The 5551-nt window shown below is 41.8% G+C and overlaps 1 long non-coding RNA gene across 1 annotated transcript in view; it reads right to left on the bottom strand.

The window, feature by feature from the left end:
* The window catches only part of LOC109385041 (uncharacterized), a 68689-nt gene that overhangs the window by 14646 nt on the left and 48492 nt on the right, over positions 1-5551 (bottom strand). Inside the window, exon 2 of the long non-coding RNA XR_002124544.1 lies at positions 3296-3325. This is a non-coding gene — a long non-coding RNA (uncharacterized LOC109385041). The remainder of the gene's footprint in view (positions 1-3295; positions 3326-5551) is intronic.

Raw genomic sequence — 5551 nt, 5'->3', positions numbered from 1 at the left:
CTGAACACTACTGAGCCATACACTTAAAAATGGTTAAGATGCTAAATTTTGTTACATGTATTTTACCACAATTAAAAATAAAACTAAGGATGTAAACTTCTGTATTTTAGGACTGCTAGAGTTCATGTGCCCTCCTCAGCATTAGAGTATAGGCCAATATAAAGAAACTTAGCCTAATGTTTTCCTTAAGCTGGCAGCATATTATTATATGCTGTTATCTGGTCCACTGTTACATCCCTGATAAAGAGGCTCAGATCCTGAAAAAGGCCAGGGAATTTGTTTAAATGTCTTTAACAACTGAGACAGGGAAAACGAGGAAAGAAGAAACAATGAGACTGGAGATGAGGCCAGAGACAGGCCATACTTTTAGCGGCAGTTATAGACAAACCAGGGCTGAAGCCACCTTAGGGAACCCCAGCAACCCCAGAAAAGGCTTTGGATGTGCAAGCCCAGACCACTGGAGTAAGGAGTGTCCTAATCCTGCGAAGCAGCCATGCCCCCTGTGTAAACTAAAAGGGCACTGGAGGAGGGATTGCCCCCTGTTCTGAAGAGAGGAGACCAACTCCTTTCCCAAAAATGACTGTGGTTGACTGGTGGGCCTGGGGCTCCCAGGGGCTCCCCAGAGGAAAAAGATCTGTTCCACAGAGGAAAGAGGCAATTCTCATCACAGGGGAGGAACTGCCGGTGACCCTTGATGCAGTAGGTAAGCCTGTTAATTTCCTGATTGATATGGGAGCCATTTATTCTTCCTTGACCACACACAGTGGACCTACTTCCTCTAAATACAAAAATAAATAAATAAATAAAACTAAGTTTAAAAAAACATTGTATTAAAAAAAAATGCGGTTTCTGGCCAGTAGGGTCTGCTTGATTCTCAGAATGTGGCAACTGCTGCCAGAAGGTTCCTCTGGGCAGTGGTTGCCCAATACAAGAGAATTTTCCCTCGGGATGTTTCTCCCTCAGCAGCCTTTAGGGCTTAGGCTGCTTGTGAAAAAGCTGGACAAACATAGGGCACCCTGGCTCTGGTCATACAGAACTCTCCTTCAACACAGTGCTTCACCAAACATGCTCCCTATGGTTGTCTATGGAAGATCAAAGAATGACACGTCAGTGACTCTAAAGGGAAATATTTGGCATGTCTCTTCTGTCCTCTGGATTTCACTTTGGCATGTTCTGTGGAAATTGCACTTTGTGACAGTGCAAATGCATTTCACAATGAGACTTTCATTTCACAATGAAATGAAAGTGGATTCAGTGGATTCAGTGGATTCTTACTTCAGCCATCTTGCCTAGACAGACACACCAAGAAAGAAAGGCAATTTGGGCACTCTGGGCAGATTTAATGCAACAAATTTCCTGAGAACAGGGAAAGCTGTTAGTACATTAGGAGGCCTTTTCATAACTGACCTAAATGGAATTATCAAAGCATTTGTGTCACTGTCCTCCCAGGCAGCTGAAAAGTGGAAGAGGCACTCCACTTGGGAAAGGCATTCCAGAATATGGAGGCCCCATGGGAATCCACTCACACACTGTACACCAGCTTTTCTTACACACCAGCCCAGCCCAGCTGTTTCCAAAAGATCTTTGAGGAGATAAATCAGTGAATTGGCTCCTGGGAGCCTGCAGTTTCTCATATCAGGAAACGCCCACTGTCCGAATCCATTTTTCACACCTCAAGGTGATGATTTACAAAAGTGCAAAAATGTTTTGCTTTTATTTTTAACTATTAGTTTGTTTTGTTCTTGTAAATCAGCTNTAACTTGAGAAACTGATTCTAAAATTTATATGGAAAGGCTAAGGACCAAGGAAGCTAAGACTTTTGAAGAAAAAGAACAATGTGAGAGACACACCCTAACAGATACTAAGATATATTATAGAGTCATGGTAATTAAAGCAAGGTGCTATTAGGACAAAAAATAAAATAATAAAATAAAATCAATAGTGGAATAGGTAAGAGAGCCCAGAAACAACTATTTGCGTATGTGGAAATATTGGGTTGTCGGAAAAGTCATGACATATTTTTTCTATGTTTTTTGTTGCAAAAATGTGTCATGACTTTTCCAACAACCCAGTGTAATACATAAACGAGGGAACAGATGGACAACTCAATAAAATGAGCTGTGACAATTATTATCCACATGGGAAAAAATTGAATTTCTACTTCACACATAAAAATGAATTCTAAATACATTAATGTGAAAGAACAAAACTGTAAAACTTTTAGAAGGAAATATAACTTCCTAAGGCAGGGTAAGGTGGAGAGTATTTGCTAAATATGACCCTCCCTCCCCCCAAAAACACAAATCATAAAAGAAAGTTGACTTTTTAGGGCACTTTCATAAATAATGATAAAATTGCTATAATAGTAATTACCATTTATTATTTACTCACAATATTCCGGGACTAGGCTAAGTGCCCTAACCCTTATATCCATGTGGGGAAGTGCCATTGGTCCCATGTTACAGATGTGTGAACAAGCACTCAGAGAAGTTGTATCCAAGGTCACACCACAGGCAAGGATCCAAACCGAGATTCAGCCCCAGGTCTGTCGGGCCCCAGTTCCTGTTCCTTTGTCCCTATACCTTACTGTCTCCCTGACACTGTATAGTAGAATTAATAACACCCAATGTGTGTGTGAGGCAGGGAGATATGCCCAGGTAAATAACTCCAATACAAACAAGTGTTAGGGTATATATACCCACCCATCTTCCCAGCTAGTTCATGTTAGATATTCAGTAGATGATTGAAAAATAGGAATTTCCTTTCTGCCTGTCACCCTGGGAAGACAAAGTAGCTGGCATATGATAAAGAAGAAGAATAGCCACAAACTGTGGGGCAGCTGAAATTTGATAGACACACATATGCACCCGCTGCTGATCTTACGCTATTTTATGAATTCTGTAGCCAGACTTTAGCTGGAGGGACCCCGATGGGCTGAAACTTGGCACGTTTTTTGTGCAGTGAGTGAGGTGAAAAGAAATCTAGGGGTATAAAAGGAAAGGAGCTCTGGAGTATGTGGGAAACTTTTCACTATTTCATTATATGTCAAATGGTATACAAAATGTATAGCCCATTCAACCAAGTATGTGACCTTGGTTACAGCTAAGGAAAATGGATATTTTGTATAATCTTTTTGCTTTTTATTGTAAAGTGTTACAAATTACCTTAAAATAAAGAAGTATCTAAAGTAAAAACAAAATCCACTCCCTTCCACTCCCAACCCTTGTTAACAGTTTGTGGTGAATCCTCCCAGATATTTTTTTCTATGTATATATAAACATTTCAAAACACTTACTAGATGCAGTGTAGTATCCTGGATTGGGTCCTGGAACAAAAAAAAAAAAAAAAACAGTGGGAAAACTTAGAGTGTCCAAATAAAGTCTGAAGTTTGGTTAATATTAATGCAACAATATCAATGTATCAGTTTTGACAAATGTATCGTGGTTATGTAAGATTTTTGTTAACATTAGGGGAAACTAGGTGAAGAATACATAGGAACTCTGTGTACTCTTGGCAACTTTTCTGTAAACCTAAAATTATTCCAAAAGAAAAAGTTTATTTTAAAGATACACTTTAAAATGGGGATCATATTTGACATTGTTATGCAAATTTTGTTTCACATAACAAGATGTGGGGACATCTTTTATGTTGAAAATCATTCTTTTTGATGGCTGAATATGACATTATATGGATGTACCACAATTTATCCAACCAATGTCCTCTTGCTGAACATTTAGATGGTTGCAATTTTTCCACTGCTACAAACTAGAGCTTCCTTGTATGTCTATCTTTCCATGTTTGCATGGATATTTCTGTAGGATCAATTCCTAGAAGTGAATTTGTGGGTCAGAGGTATGCATGTTTAAACTTTTCACAGATAGTACCACTGAACCCATTTTTGTTTCCATCAACCTTATTTGGACATGTCTGCCCCTCAACACACACACACACACACACACACACACACACACACACACACACACTCCTGGCCTTTATACTCCTTATTCCTGATGTCCACACTAATCCAGCAAGGGGGGCTATTCTTCATGCTACATTCCCTATCCAGCCGGTTATTGTGTGGGGCACGTTTTCTGCCAGCTCTGGGGAAGGCCATGTTGTATACCCTGAGATGTAGATCAAAGACCCTATACTTGAGTGCCTTTCTCAGTGGGCAAGCTGTATCGACTGTTTCTTAAACTACAAGCAAAAGACTATTTGAACACTTTCTAAGAGGCTCTGTGTGTGCCTGACTGACAGGTGTTTAGACCACCTGCTCACCTGCTATAGTCAGGGGTGTGGTGTTACAGTTTCAGGGGCATCAGATTGTTCTAACAGAACCATCAGGATAAAGAGTGATAGGGACTGCTGGGGCAACCGGTTAGCTCAGGTGGTTAGAACACAGGCTCATAACACCAAGGTTGCTGGTTCAATTCCCACATGGGCCACTAAGCTGCACCTCCACAACTAGATTGAAACAACTACTTGACTTGGAGCTGATGGGTCCTAGAAAAACACACTGTTCTTCAATAAAATTTCTAAAAAAAAGTGATGGGGACTGCTAATTTGGAGAGGGTGGTCAGGAAAGGACATTCCAAGGGGGTGACATTGAGCAGAGACTTGAATGAGGTGAGGGAGTGAGTCTGAGTCATGCAAATATCTGGGGGAAGACAGCTCCAGGCCAAGGAAATTGCACGTGCAAAGGCCCTGAGGCAGGAACAGGCTTGTGTGTTCAAGGAATAGCAAAGGAGGCCAGTGCGGCTGAAGCAGAATGAATGAGAGGGGTGATGGGAGATGAGCTCACACAGGTGGCCAGGGACCAATTCATGAAGGGCCTTGTGGGCCTTTAGATCTAATTCTAGTGGGAAGCCACTCAAGGATGAGGGCAGGAGAGTAAAAAATGATGCTTGGTCACTACGCAGAGAATGTATTTCGAGGGGCAAGCATGGAAGCGAGGAGACCAATTAGGCTACTGCCAAGTCCTGGTGCAATATGGTGATGGCATGTATCCCAGCAGAGTCTCCACTTCGGCACTACTGACATTTTAGGCCAAATAATTCTTTGTTGTGGAGGCCTGTCCTGTGCATTGTAAGATGCTTAGCTGCATTTGCCCAGTTATAAAAGCAAGAATCTACCCTCCTCCCCAACTTGCCACAAGTATTTCTAGAATTTGCCAAATTCCCCCTCGGGGGCGAAATCACCCTAGCTGAGAAATGTATTACTGTATTAGGATGACATGGAGGAGGTAAGAAGAGGTTGACTCTGGGTATATTTTGAAGTTAGGGCTGAAAAGATTTGCTGATGGAATGGATGTAAGAAAAAGAATCAAGAATGACTTCTTGGGCTGGCTGGATGGCTCAGTTGGTTAGAGTAAAAGCTCTGAACAACAGGGTTGCCAGTTCGATTCCCACATGGGCCAGTGAGCTGCCTCCGAGCTGAGCTGCCACTGAGTTGGTGAGAGCGTGTGCTCTTAACAACAAAGTTGCCGGTTCGACTCCCGCATGGGATGGTGGACTGCGCCCCCCCCTGCAGCTATATTGAAAACGGCGACTAG

This window comes from Hipposideros armiger, unplaced genomic scaffold (genome assembly GCF_001890085.2).
Source record: "Hipposideros armiger isolate ML-2016 unplaced genomic scaffold, ASM189008v1 scaffold_107, whole genome shotgun sequence".
Taxonomy (NCBI): Eukaryota; Metazoa; Chordata; class Mammalia; order Chiroptera; family Hipposideridae; genus Hipposideros; species Hipposideros armiger.
The sequence above is the reverse complement of the archived record's forward strand: the minus strand, read 5'-3'. Positions and strand labels throughout refer to the sequence as shown.